The 13,405-nt window shown below is 37.3% G+C and overlaps 3 pseudogenes; 1 reads left to right on the top strand and 2 right to left on the bottom strand.

Moving 5' to 3' along the window:
- Positions 1 to 157: 157 nt before the first annotated feature.
- On the bottom strand, positions 158 to 4,080 carry LOC120194443 (annotated as a pseudogene).
- Positions 4,081 to 11,571: 7,491 nt separating this feature from the next.
- Positions 11,572 to 12,315, bottom strand: LOC120193930 (annotated as a pseudogene).
- Positions 12,316 to 12,434: 119 nt separating this feature from the next.
- Positions 12,435 to 13,209, top strand: LOC120194228 (annotated as a pseudogene).
- Positions 13,210 to 13,405: the final 196 nt, after the last annotated feature.

The raw sequence follows: 13,405 nt of genomic DNA, 5'->3' as shown, positions 1-13,405 counted from the left end.
AAGTTTTTACGCCTTAAAAAGGAAGTTAGCAAGACAGATGCATCGAAATGAACAAGACGATTGATTGACCATGGAGAAAATACAGATGTTTTCCAATATACATATTACACCAATAAAAGGTATGATCTAAAATTTTATTTTCCTTACTCGTGGAGCAATAGACAATGGCACAATGCAAGCCGAAGGCAACAAAGATGAAAGGTTCTGTATGGCATCTATACTTACTAAAACCATTGTACGACATCATAACATCATGTATATGATGTACATGAAATATTCAGTCTCGATGACACTTGGATAGGAAACATCAACAGCCACAGCTAGAAGGCTTGAAGCGTCGGCAAGACTAACAAAACCTGAAATATATGAAGGGAACTTAAACACTTTAATCAGTGTGTTTGACATCAAATGAAAAGTTCACAATAATCTCTAAATCAGAACGAGAAGCATTAAAAAAGGGAAGTACCTGTTCCGCCCTGTACACTGAGGTCACCGGCCAGGTATAATGAGTAGCATGTAAGGATCAATACATTTAAGCTTTCAAGATTGATTAGGAAGCTGAGCAAATGTTCCCCTGTTAGGACTGCAGCCCCCAACCATCATCTGTTTGTAGATTGCATAAGCGTCGTTTGAATTTCCAGACACACTGTACCCTCGAATTAGAGCATTGTAGGTGAACACATTGGGTTCAAGACCCATAAGTTGTAGTTCTTCATAAAACTTCCCTGCTTGCTCCGTCATTCCGACAATCCCAAGATTGAGTATCAAGGAATTATAGGTGTAAAGATCGGGAGTTATACCCCTATTCCGCATTTCATCAAAAGAGAGAGAGCTTCATCTATTCTACCTGACCTCCCAAGCCCATTAAGCATAAGGTTATAAGATACCAAATCGAGATCAAGGCCAGTTAACTTCAGTTCCTCGAAATAGTGCAAAGCTCATCAACTCTTCCCACCAAACAGAGGCAGTCTACAAGAATGGTGTAGGACTTCAAGTCTGGTCTTATCCCCTCCATAGCCATCCTTCTAAATAGCTCACAAGCAGTATCTACATCACCAGCTTTTCCTATCCATTAATAAGAATATTATAAAGAACACAATTAGCTTTGCATCCGTATTCTTCCATCTCCTCAAACAATTGCTTTGCATCCTCGAGTCTTCCCAATTTTAGTAGTCCATCTATAAGAGGTCCATATGTACAGGGAGTCGGGCGGAAATCACCACTTATGAGATCATAATAATATTCATAGCCTTTTCTATGTTGTTTGATTTTGCAAGACCTGAAAGGACTATATTCTGAGTAATAGTATTAGGCTTGCATCCACGAAAAGTCATCTCTTCATAAACTTCAAAGAGTGTATCAATATGACCAGACTTCCACAAGCATCAAGCAACAAATTATAGGTAGAAATATCCGGAGAACAACCAAAGCTCTTCATCTCTTCAAAAAGGTCCAGGCCATTTCAGTGTTATGGACTTCAGTAGTCCATCAATTAACAAATTATAAGTTGTTGGTGTTGCGATAACCCCCAGATTTTTGTGAAATTTGCAAACAGTTCTCTTGCAACAATTTTTTTATGCCTACACAAATTTCTAATTAGAGGCACCAATATAGACTCATCCTTACAGATCTTACTGCATGCCAATGTATCAGCGAATTGAACAGCCTTATCCATTCCAGCTTCCATCAAAATCCCACTCATTAAATCTTCCCAAAATGACCCGTTTGTATAGATCCCATCTTGATAAATAAAGTCCTGAGTAATCTTGAAGGCATCCATAACTGCCCATCCTTTACAATGCCGGGAAGAAGGGTGCACAAAGTCACATAGTCAGGGTAAAGCAACTTTCATCTGATGAAAGACCAAATAGCATCCTTAACTCTGTTGCTTATAAGCCATAAATAACAGGTTATAAGTCAGAAATCAGGCAAACAGTTCCTCGGCATCATTTAACAGCATTTCCAAAGCCAAATCAGCCTCATCGTTCTTGCAAAGGCATCCAGCAATATGTTGAAAGTTATAGTGTTAGGGTGACACCCATGTCTGGCCATACTGGAACAATTCAATCGCCTTTTGGACTGACCTTTTCTAATCCAGCTATTAATGTGTTATAGGTCACAACTGAAGGCGCAAGTGACATTTCCTTCATTTTGTGGAACATTTCCATGCCTCGTCCACTCGGCCAGCCTTAAAAAGCATGTCATCATGGAATTAATGATCATTACATCAGGTTCATACTGATTTTCCAACATCTCAGAGAGTAACTTAATGGCTTCATCCACTTGCCCAACTTTACTGTAGCACTTATCATCATGTTGTAGGTAACGAATCTGGAGCAAGCCCACTACCTTAAGCTCGTTGAAAATAGCTTTTGCTTCATGAAGCCTCCTGCTTGAGCAAGACTATACAAAGATGCATTGCAAGCAATACATTAGGAACAATTCCTCTAGCTTTCATCTTCTCAAAGGTTGAGAGCTTTCCATGGTCACGGACTTCCCATAATAGTTAATGAAAGTATGTATGTATAAGCAGTAGGTTTAATGCCTAGAGATTCCAATTCTGAAAAGTTCCAATGCCTCATCAACCCTATTTAGCCTCAATAGCCCACAGATTAATGTGTTGTATGAAGATTGGGGAGACCCCTTGCTTTCTCATGCTCCATCATATCAAAAGCTCATCTAAATTTCCAACTTGCAGAAAGCGTCGACAAGAATGGTGCAAGTACCACGTCAGGGCATAACCATCAGCTTCCATTTCATTCCAAAATTCTTTCACCATGTCCAAGTCTCCAAGGTCACTAAACTTGTCCAACAAAGTAATGTAGGTTATTCTGTCAGGTTATGGCTGCTAGATTTCATCCTTACGAATATTTCCTTGGCTTGATCAAGTCTCCCAGCATTACAAAGGCATCAATGAGAACAGTATAAGTAACAACATCAGGTCCGCACCCCGTATCATCCATTTCTTCAAGATACCAATGTGTCGTCAATTTTCCCAGCCCTACCAAGCACTCTAATGCATATTGTAAAGTGTAAACATTTGGCTTCAATCCCAAAGACTCCATCTTCTAGCAAATCCATAACTGTTCCAGTATCCCTTCTCTTCCCAGACGCTACCATGAGTGCCGAGTAAGTTTAATACTAGGTTTTAGACTTCAGAGACCATTCTTCTATAAATCTGCAGAGCCTCCCTAAAACACCCAGATTGAAGCAGCAAATAGATCAATCCATTATATGAATAAGCATTCAGAATAAACCCGGCATCCCTCATTCTTTCAAGTCCAAATGGTGCCTGTCTAAGCCCTCTGATATCAAGACCCTTAAAAATAGTCAAGTATGTATTCAAATCCCTCTTGATGATTTGCTTTTGCATAAATTGAAACACAAAATTCATTTCTCCCACCATTCCATGAACTCTCAAGACTTCAAGCATATGATTACAAGTTTAGTGGTGTGAACGACATTAGGCAGCTCTGCAACTGACTCAAAGTAAGCAAGAGCAGAATTCGGGTCCGAAATCGACTTGAGAACCTCAAAATTTCATCGGTAGACAAGCTGTTTTGTATTTCTATTCCCAACACCATTTCAGATGAACTTCTCACCACGTAGAAACCAAATTGCTTTCTTCTCCGTTTCTTCCGAGTCACCATATATCCATCAGGAAAAAGCTTGAACTTTCCAATGTTCCTACTACCTCCAAAGGTCACATTTTTATGGCTAAAAGAGGAGACTTACTATCAGCTAAAATACAACTATAATTGAGACTATTACAGCAAGCAGACATGGAGCAAAGTATTAAAAAAGTCATTAAAGAGTAGCCAACAAACCGAGGATCAAGAGCAAGTAATCAGAGATTGGTCAGTTTGCATTGTCTTTGAAGGACCATGAGAACGGAAAGAACGATAGAGAAAAGGGCATTGTCTTACCTAAAATATCTGATCTGTTTTGAGAGAGAGAGGGCAAAGTGAGGTTTGGATATTCCAAGTAGAGAGATTGGGACTTGATTTTACTCCCGCCAACTCCATGACCGCAGAATTTAGGCCTTTCAGATTTTTCTTCCGCTCTATGGCGTTATCCCTTCCATTTCCACTGTCCTTTTTATTTTGGGTAAACTACAAGGAACTATGCTCTTTATTCTGGTCTGTTCTGTTTTGGTCATAGGTTTTTAAAAGTTTGATTTTAATCATTACATTTTGGGTTACGACATTTTGATCTACATGGGGGTATTAACAAAATTATTATTTCTAATTTGATCATTATTAAACTTTTAAAAGTTTATTTCATCCTTTTTTCCAACACAATTTAAAACCATTTTTCTCAAAATTCTTTTTTACACGCCTTTTATTGCCGCACATAATAAAGCATAAAACCTTTAACTGAAATGTACTTATTTCTTATCCAATTGTTAGGTGTAAGGGTGATTAATGAGTTAAGCTGGTTGTGAGTAGTTCAAATTCGATTCGATTAAAATTTGGTAAAATTTAAAAACTTAATTTAGGTTGACTCAAATCTGAGCTCGACGTGAGACTTTAACGAGTTGAGTCAAACAAACTCTAACTCGACTCGATAAGTTCAAAAGCATGTCATTAATTTTTTTATATATTTTTTATTAGTTATCTTAAAAATTATTTCGTTCAAAAAATTACTAATTTACTAATAAAAAATGATAAATTGTTAATATATTAATTTTCTAATAAACAAAAATACTAAATTATTAATTAATGTACTATACATTGTTTTAATATTTTACTATTATTATTTGATGTTTATATTAAGTTTTATACACTATTAGCAGATTTTACATATAGTTAAGAAAATAAAGTAAAAAATTCTGTGAACTTCAAGAGAAACAAGGCAAACAACGATCAATGAACTTAACGAGCATCAAGTCGAGTAATAAATTTTTTTAAATAAGCACGAGTCGAGCAAAAATTTAACGAGCAATGAGTCGAGCTAACGATAAATTTTTTTAACGAGCACGAACCGTGCCGTCCACTGTGATCGACTCACTCGATCAACACTCTTATCTGGTAGATGTCCCGGTTGAAGCTAACGATGTAGAAATAACCAACCCTAGTGCTCTTCAACTCAATAATGGTATTCCATCAAGTCAAAAAGTAAAAGGTAAGACTAGAAAGAATATAGAAATGCCCTCAGAAGGGGGATTTCGAGTTTTGGAAATGTAAGCTCATACCATACAAAAAGAATATAGAGGAGCAAAATCCAAAGGGAAAAAACTGATTGCACGGATAGTTCTTCACTCAACTTGCCTTCCCAGATCTTCTCAAGTGGATGTTCGAGTGGGATAATTCTTTCTGAAGCGGAAACTATTATTGAAGTTAGTAAATCCTGAGAGTTAATTTTGATGCTTCAGATGATGTAGTTCTTAGTCGCTTACGGAGGTTGAAGAAGTGGAAATGCAGTGAAGCTGAATCGTGGCTATGTGAAATATTGTCTTTGTGAGTTTCTTGTATAAGCACGAATTTTAATTTATTACGTGGAATGTAAAAGGTCTTAACAGGCGGAAAAGTTGAGGGTTGTCAGAAGAGTTGTCTCAACTAGCAAAGTAAAAATTATATTTATTCAGGAAACCAAGTTAGTTATGCAGAAGCATGGTTGAAGCTTGGTTAAGTTTCAAACTTTGGGGAGCAAGAGGAAAAATGGGATTCTCTCAATCGAGTGGAGCTTCTGGTGGTCTTTATCCTTATGGGATGAGAGCTTCTTTCAGTTGGAATCTACCAACATCAATAACAGATTCATACTTTTGATCTGATCTATTCAAGAGTTAAATTGATGTGGTCTTTTAAATATTTATGCTCCTAATGAAGCGAGCGAAATGAAATTTCTTGGAAGGCATGTCTGAGATGATTGAAGTCCTTAAATTGCCATGATAATAGGAGGAGACTTTAACCAAGTCTTGTTGAGCTCGGAGAAATTCAGGACCAATGAATATTCACGCTGCTAACATCCAAAGGGAGTTCATACAGATAAACAATTTGGTTGACTTCCTCTATCTGACAGCTCCTTCACATGGAAAAGGTCAGGATTGAAACCAAAAGCTTGCAGACTTGACAAGTTCCTAATATCTCCAGAGAGGTTTTAATTTTGGAGCTCGATCTTTCAAACATTTCACTCATTGGCTGGAGGACCCAGATTTTGTGAAATCAACTAAGAGGGTTATTGAAGAAAACTATGGAACAAGAGTGGGTAACATTCTCCATATAGTTAAATCAACCACAAAGCTTTGGGTTAAGGAGGTCAAAAACAAAGAATCTATGTCTATTAGAGACATTGAATTGAAAATCGAGAAGTTAGGAGCGGATCTTCTATCATCTTCTGATTCAGAGAACGTCCGATTGGCTATCTATTCCTACAGAGCTTCTCTTTGGACGAGACTTAGAAGAGAGGAACGAGAATGGCTCCAAAATTATCGCCTTAAATGGTTTGACCAAATTTTTCAACGCATTTGCTTCAATTCAAAACAAAAGAAACTTTATATCCTCTATTCAAGTAGGAGATCAAATCCTTAGCGATAATAAGCATATTTGTCTAGCTTTCTTGAACCATTTTCGTGGAATATATAATAAGATTTCTACGTTGCTAGTGAAATTGTTTAATGTTGATATGAAGAAGCTGAATATCGAGTCTGCCTTGGGTTTAGATGCGTCTTTTCACAGTGGAAGAAGTTTGGTCAGCTATAGTTTCAGCGGATGACTCAAGAGCTCCTGGCCCGTATGGATATAACATGATTTTTACAAAAAAATTTGGCACTCCTTCAAAGTTGACGTGATGAATTTGTTTAATGACTTCCACCAAGGGGAGCTAAAGGATGCCTCATTAAACTACTCCTATATAGCTCTCATTCCGAAAAATCCTAATCCGAAGAGCTTTGATATTTCAAACCTATTAGCTTGGTGGGTAGTCTTTATAAAATTATATATCGGGTTCGCTCGAGGAGACTATCATGTTGCATCAGCAAGATTGTTAGCGAGACTCAGTTCACTTTTACGCCAAACAAACAAATTATGAATTGTGTTTTAATTGCCAATGAGGTGATAGATTACTGTAAGAGGAGCATATGAAAACTGTAACATTTAAGGCATACTTAAAAAAGGCTTACGATAATGTAGATTGGGGTTTTCTTGATTGGGTTTTGCAAAAGATGGGTTTCGAGGACAGATGGCGAAAGTGGATTAAAATGTGTATTTCTACCGCAACCATATTAGTGTCGGTAAATGGAGCCCCAACAGCTAGATTTGCGATAAGTAGAGGTCTGCGGTAAGGATGCCCACTTTCCCCACTCTTGTTTAATCTCATTGGGGAAGCTCTCACTTCGCTTCTGCAGAAAGCGGTCGGTTCCAAGCTAGTTAAAGGTGTGTCATTGAGCAGCAATGGCTTGGAAATTTCTTACCTTCAATTCGCTGATGATATTTCCTTTTCTCAGAAGCATCCGAGAATAATATCTCTAATATCAATAGGGTTCTTCAAATATTCGAGATTGCATCTGGACTCAAATTAAATATGCAAAAAATGAAACTGATGGGAATAAATATATAGACTAGTGTTTTGGACTCGGGTTGTAGCGATCAAATGTAATACCGAGACATTTTCTAGTAGCTATCTCGAGCTCCCACTAGGTCATCGACGTAATTCTAAATCGTTGTGGTAGCCCATCATTGATAAATTTCAAGCCAGATTGGAAGGGTGGAAAGGTAAAATACTCTCTTTTGGAGGAATGTTAACTTTGGTAAGGGTTGTCCTGTCAAATTTACCACTTTAATGCACTTGTTTATTTAAACTATCGAAGATTACTGCGACCAAACTTAATAAAATGGTAGCAAAATTCATTTGGGGGCTTTCGCCAAATCGACCTATTCATTGGATAAAATGAGACAATATAGCAAAACCGAAAGATTATGGAGGGTTAGGTTTTTATGATATCCTTGTTCGAAATAGATCGCTTCTTAAAAAAATGATTGTGGAGATATGGTTTTGAGCCAAATAGTTTGTGGAGAAAGATGATTGATGCAAAAACGGGTGATGCTTCGAGCGGCCTCATTCCTAATCCAGTTAAGCGTGGTAAAGTTTCATGGATTTGGAAAAATATTTCAAAGCTACTATTCAAGTATAATGGCATTTTTATGGGCAATTTAAAATTAATCCTTGGTGATAGTCAGAGAATCATTTTTTGGGAGGATCCCTGGGCTGGGGAAGCCCCACTTAAATCCATGTTCCCCCGAATTTTCGCACTAGCAAAGGAAAAGTCTGGTAAAGTCAGTGAGTTTGGGTTCAAAGCAAACGAAACATGGGAATGGGTGGTTGAACTTAGGAGAAACTTGTTTGATTGAGAGGTAGTTCAATGGAGAAGTTTTCTTCAGATTCTTAATCAAGCTGCTTTAAACTCATCATTACAAGATTGTCTCAAATGGTTTGGAAGTTCATCGAGTACTTATTCACCTAAGGTTTTCTATGAGATTGTTGTTTGCGATGAGGAGTCTATTGATCGCATTTGGAAATCTGTTTGGGCAGGATTGGCTCCACCGAAAGTGAAGTTTTTTTTAGAGCAATCCAAAACCGTATCCCAGTAATCGGTGAACTCTTGAAGTGAGGAGTTTAAAACATAGAAAGGGATAAGTGTGCTTTCTGTGGAACGGTAGAGGAAACATCATCTCATCTTTTTTATCAATGCGAGGTTTCATGGATTGTCTGGCAGGAGTGGTGCAAATGTTGGAGTGTTAATCTAGTTATACCGAGATCTTCGAGAAATCTTCTCCTAATATGGGAATCATTATCACCAAAATTGTCGGTGAATCCTCTATGGCATTTAGCATTTTTCGACATTTTTTGGTCCCTTTGGTTGGCTCGCAATGAGGTGATATTCAACAACAAAGCTTGGGAGGTAAAGAGTATCGTGGATTTAGTGACCATGAGAATTGGAATTTATGCCAAAAGCAAATGGCCATGGGCGATTTTCTCTCTCATCGACTTTACAAGATGCATATCTGCAATATCTTTAATTTGCACCAGCAGAGCAGAGCATGGTTCTTGGATTGTACCTTCATTAGGTAAATTGAAATTTTCGTTAATGTAGGACGACCTGCTTAAGTCGATCCTGGAAGGTTTCTTTTGCTCATAGAGAGAAAAATATAGAAGCACATAACCTAGCTCAAAAAGGTTCCCAAGGAGTTTTTCCTTCCGTGTGGATGAAAGTTCCTGTAACTAGTTGATGGTTTCCTGCAGTTTTCTCCGTGCTGTGAACATGTTTTACAGAGCCGTGTGGCGGTTTGTTCAGCCAACTGATCCTCTTTGCTGCATAAGAATTTTGACAGTTTGTCTATTTAATGTTTATTGCATCATATTAGTGATCAAGTAATAATCAAATGAGAGGTCCGATGAGTAGCTAATTCTGATCAATGCCTATGACTAGCTTCTACATGAGGTCTTAGAAGCTTTGGATGGATGGTAAAGACATTTACTCCTAAATTGATGTTTGACCTTGGAGATGCAGTAAGTTTATAAAAAGATTGGCAGTTTAAGATGTTGGAAATTTGGGGAAAGTGGGAATCACTCTGAACGAGAGTATTGTGATTACAGAGGTTTCCAAGCAAAGTACCTCTGGTTAAACAAATCGATCAGGTTGAGCAGCGGTATTTTTGTTGAGCTACGATAGTCTATTTAATTTGACGATGCATAATTGATGGTGGGTGTTGAAGAAAGATCTCTGGAACGGTTTGAGGGCTTGACCATTGGCTTTTAGTAATTTAATATCGTTGTGGGGCTCTCTGATATAGAATTTTTGTGGTTGTGTTTGTGAATTAGCCTTGTTGCTAAATCTTCTCTATTGTTAGAGTTCGCGCTTATAACTTCTAGTTGGGCACAACTCTTAATTTTTTTTAATCATTCATGTGTGTATTTGATTCATTGTGGCTTAGGTTGGGAGACTCTTTTTCCTCCACCTAAATTTATGGAGGTTTTTAACAAAGTCCCGATCTTGGCTATTGTCCTTGTGTGGCTTGAGGATGATAATAAAATAATTTCGTTTCCTTAAAAAAAGATTTTTGAAACAATTTGATAAATAAATAATTTTATTAAACGATACATCATACGATAGATGTGTTTAGACCTGGCAAACTTGAATCGAATCCGATTATCCGAACGATTTACCCGATCCAATGCCTGATATTAATTAACATGATAATTAAATTTGACATGATACCTGAACCGATCCATACCCGATCCAAAATCTAGCGAAACTGAAATCAACTGGAATCGAAATTAACCCGAACTGAAAGCGGAATTAACCCAAACCAAAAGTATCTTGAACCGAAAGCAACCCGAACCAAAAGAAAACCCAAATTGAATTTTAACCCGATCTGAAAGCAACTGAACCGAATTTAACTCGAACATATGAAATTGATAAAAGTTATTAAACGATAAAAAGTTATTTTCAATAATAAATTAATTTAAATAAAATTGATAATTTAATAAAAATATTATATTATAATAAAATAATAGAAAATTTAAGAGGAATATAAAAGTAAGAATATAATTGTAAGATTGAAAACAATAATAAATAAATTTACTTATCTACTTTTTATAAAATATTAGATTTATAATAAAAGTAATAGAAAACAACTAAAACAAATGAATAATATTATATTATAATAAAATGATATAAAGTTACTTATGTTATGACTAAAACTTAACAAATAAATTTATGTGTTATTTTAAAATTAATAAAAATATTAACTTTATAATTGGAAATTAAATTTTAATAAAAAATTATTTTTAAATAGTTTTCATTAGAAACTTTTATGCATATTAATATAAAATTTTGATAACAAATTCTAACACGTATTATAGGATCATATTTGTGTTAAATTATCGATTTATCATCTCTAAATGATGGTTTAATTTAAAATATTGAACGATTGAGAATTGAAATTAAACTTAAATGATACAATTAACAAAAAAGAAGACATATATCAATTATTCTATATACTTGATTTTGACATGATCTAAAGGTTGACCTAAATCGAAATCAATCGATCTGATATTGACCTGACCTGATACCCGACCCGATCCAAAAATCAACCGATCTGATACGAACTGGAAAACAATCGATCCAATAATCACCTGACCTGATACTCGACCCGATATGATTTACCGTACACCCGAACTAGATTCGAACCAGATCTGATCCGAATAAAATTAAACCGAATTTAATCTAGACCCAAAATTATTCGACCCGAAATGACCCGACCCAAACCCGATCTGAAAGACCTGTTTGCCACCTCTAGATGTGTTGCAGTTTCGGGTTCAATTGTGTTGGCCTCCGGAAGCCAGTGACAGAAGCCCACTCTACTTATGCGTCACCTTTTTTTGTCTCAGTTTCTGGTTCAGTTGTATCGGTCATACAAGTTATGATGTGTTGGCTGCGGTTTACAGAATTCTTTAGCTGTATTTCTCAGAATAATGCGGGTCTTGATGAATCGGAAAATTAGCAAATGATGGAACCATTTGTATAAATGAATCACAACTGCTGTAATCTCAGCTACTAAAATAAAAAAATCTTTCCCCGGATTTGCAAAATCCTATCTATTCTCAAACCAAAAGCTACGCACGCATCTCAGAATAACCCCAATGCCAAAACGCCAGTGTGACAAGAAACTGGCCTTGAACCCCTCGGCATCGCTTGTAGGAGCTACGGCGGGACCCTCAATTTCCGCAGGAGAAGGTGCCGGTGAGATTCCAGTGTACCTGCGCTTTTGAGACATCACGATAACGTGCAACTTCTGGCCTTGCTCGCAGTGGCCCTGGGCTCCACTGATGAAGTAGAATGGCCCTGACTTGTCAAGCTTCACCTTGGTGTTTCCATCCTTGTACTCTGCAATTGGGTTGAGATATTGCAGCCTGTGTAAGATTCCTTAGTCACTTGCAGTACTGAGTCTTTGCCACCATTATATTTCCACACTGAAACATATAAATACCAAAACCGAATTAATAAGTAAAAAAAACAAAAGAATGTGCCACAAAGAGAAATGCAGCATTATATTTAAACTCGAATTATGTTATTTTATTACCGAGTGAGTCGCCGATACGGAAACGGGAATTTTCAGCCCATTTGTTGAGAGAATCTGATTCAGAGGATGGGATCTTCCAGGCGTCTGGCTTCCCACCAACCAAGATTTCTTTAGCTTCTGTAAAGCTTAAAAATAGAAAAAGAAAACCAAAGAAGAAATCTTCCTTCTTGACAAAACAGCCATGGGTAATAATCAGAGCTTGGACAAAAGGCTGAGCAGAAAAAGGAAGTGAAGTGAACTTGTTTATAAATAACAAAGAGAAAACTGAGTTGGGAGTCCAGGGTCTCGCTGTATTTATAATAGGTGAGGCTGAACAGGAGAGAGAATTAGAAACTAGCCGTTACATCGATGATGGTGCTAACTGCTAATGTTGGCCTCAGGCCTTCTGTGGTGTCTGACCAACTGTTTCTTGGCCATTGCAACGGTTAAATATATAGTGAAAGAGCCATCAGCTATACAAAAGGGTTGTTTCCCCAAGACAGGCCGGTCTTCATGAGTTTAAGCCCATTATTTTGTGTTCACTTAATAACAAAGTTGGGCTGTGGTCTATAGCGGCTTCCATCAATGAACAGTGAGTTGCGGTGCTACTGCCATCTGTTAGGGTGAACACTTGGCATGACAAGATTACGTGCAACCGATACGAGTTGTTCTCCAAGAAAGGTTGGCAAATTGGATCTTTCCATTGATGAAGCCTTTTATGGAATATAAAGGAAGCATTAAAGTTACTGAGAACATCAAATTTGAAGTTGTTAGAGAATGGTTGAAGGGTGGAGAAAAAAAACGCAGATACCCACGGGATGAGTCCAGAGGAGGTAAGAGAAGCAGGTGTGGAAGCATCCAAGAGGCCACCAGGTCACAACCCTGGAGGAGTGCTGCACCAAACACGCAGGCTTCCGGTTTCCATGACTACTATGACAGTCGGCGGCCTTCTCATCACCGGGGTCATAGCATATTCCGTGATGTACACCAGGAAGAAACGTTAAGCTAGTGCACTTGATGTTGTCAAGGTGACCGCAGGCGTTGCCGACCCCAGTATACTCATCCCAGGAAGTAGCATCTACAATAATAACTAGGTTCTAAGAGCTTTTTGTACTAGCGTTTTCTTCTTTTGCAAACAATAAAATTAAATTCCTTATAGCACGTGGTTTGATAATATCAGATGGTACAGGTAACTCTCAAGTGATTCAAAATTCTAGTAAGAAGTCCACCGTTATTAATCAATTGCATGTGGTTTTCTTCTTTTCTTTTAACAAACTAAAGTTATGCGTGCTGTCGATTCTCCTGAAATCTTCACAGAAATTTCCAATGCAAGTAAAAGAGAA

The sequence above is a fragment of the Hibiscus syriacus genome, unplaced genomic scaffold, assembly GCF_006381635.1.
Source record: "Hibiscus syriacus cultivar Baekdansim isolate YM2019G1 unplaced genomic scaffold, ASM638163v2 tig00116997_pilon, whole genome shotgun sequence".
Lineage (NCBI taxonomy): Eukaryota > Viridiplantae > Streptophyta > Magnoliopsida > Malvales > Malvaceae > Hibiscus > Hibiscus syriacus.
The sequence above is the reverse complement of the archived record's forward strand: the minus strand, read 5'-3'. Positions and strand labels throughout refer to the sequence as shown.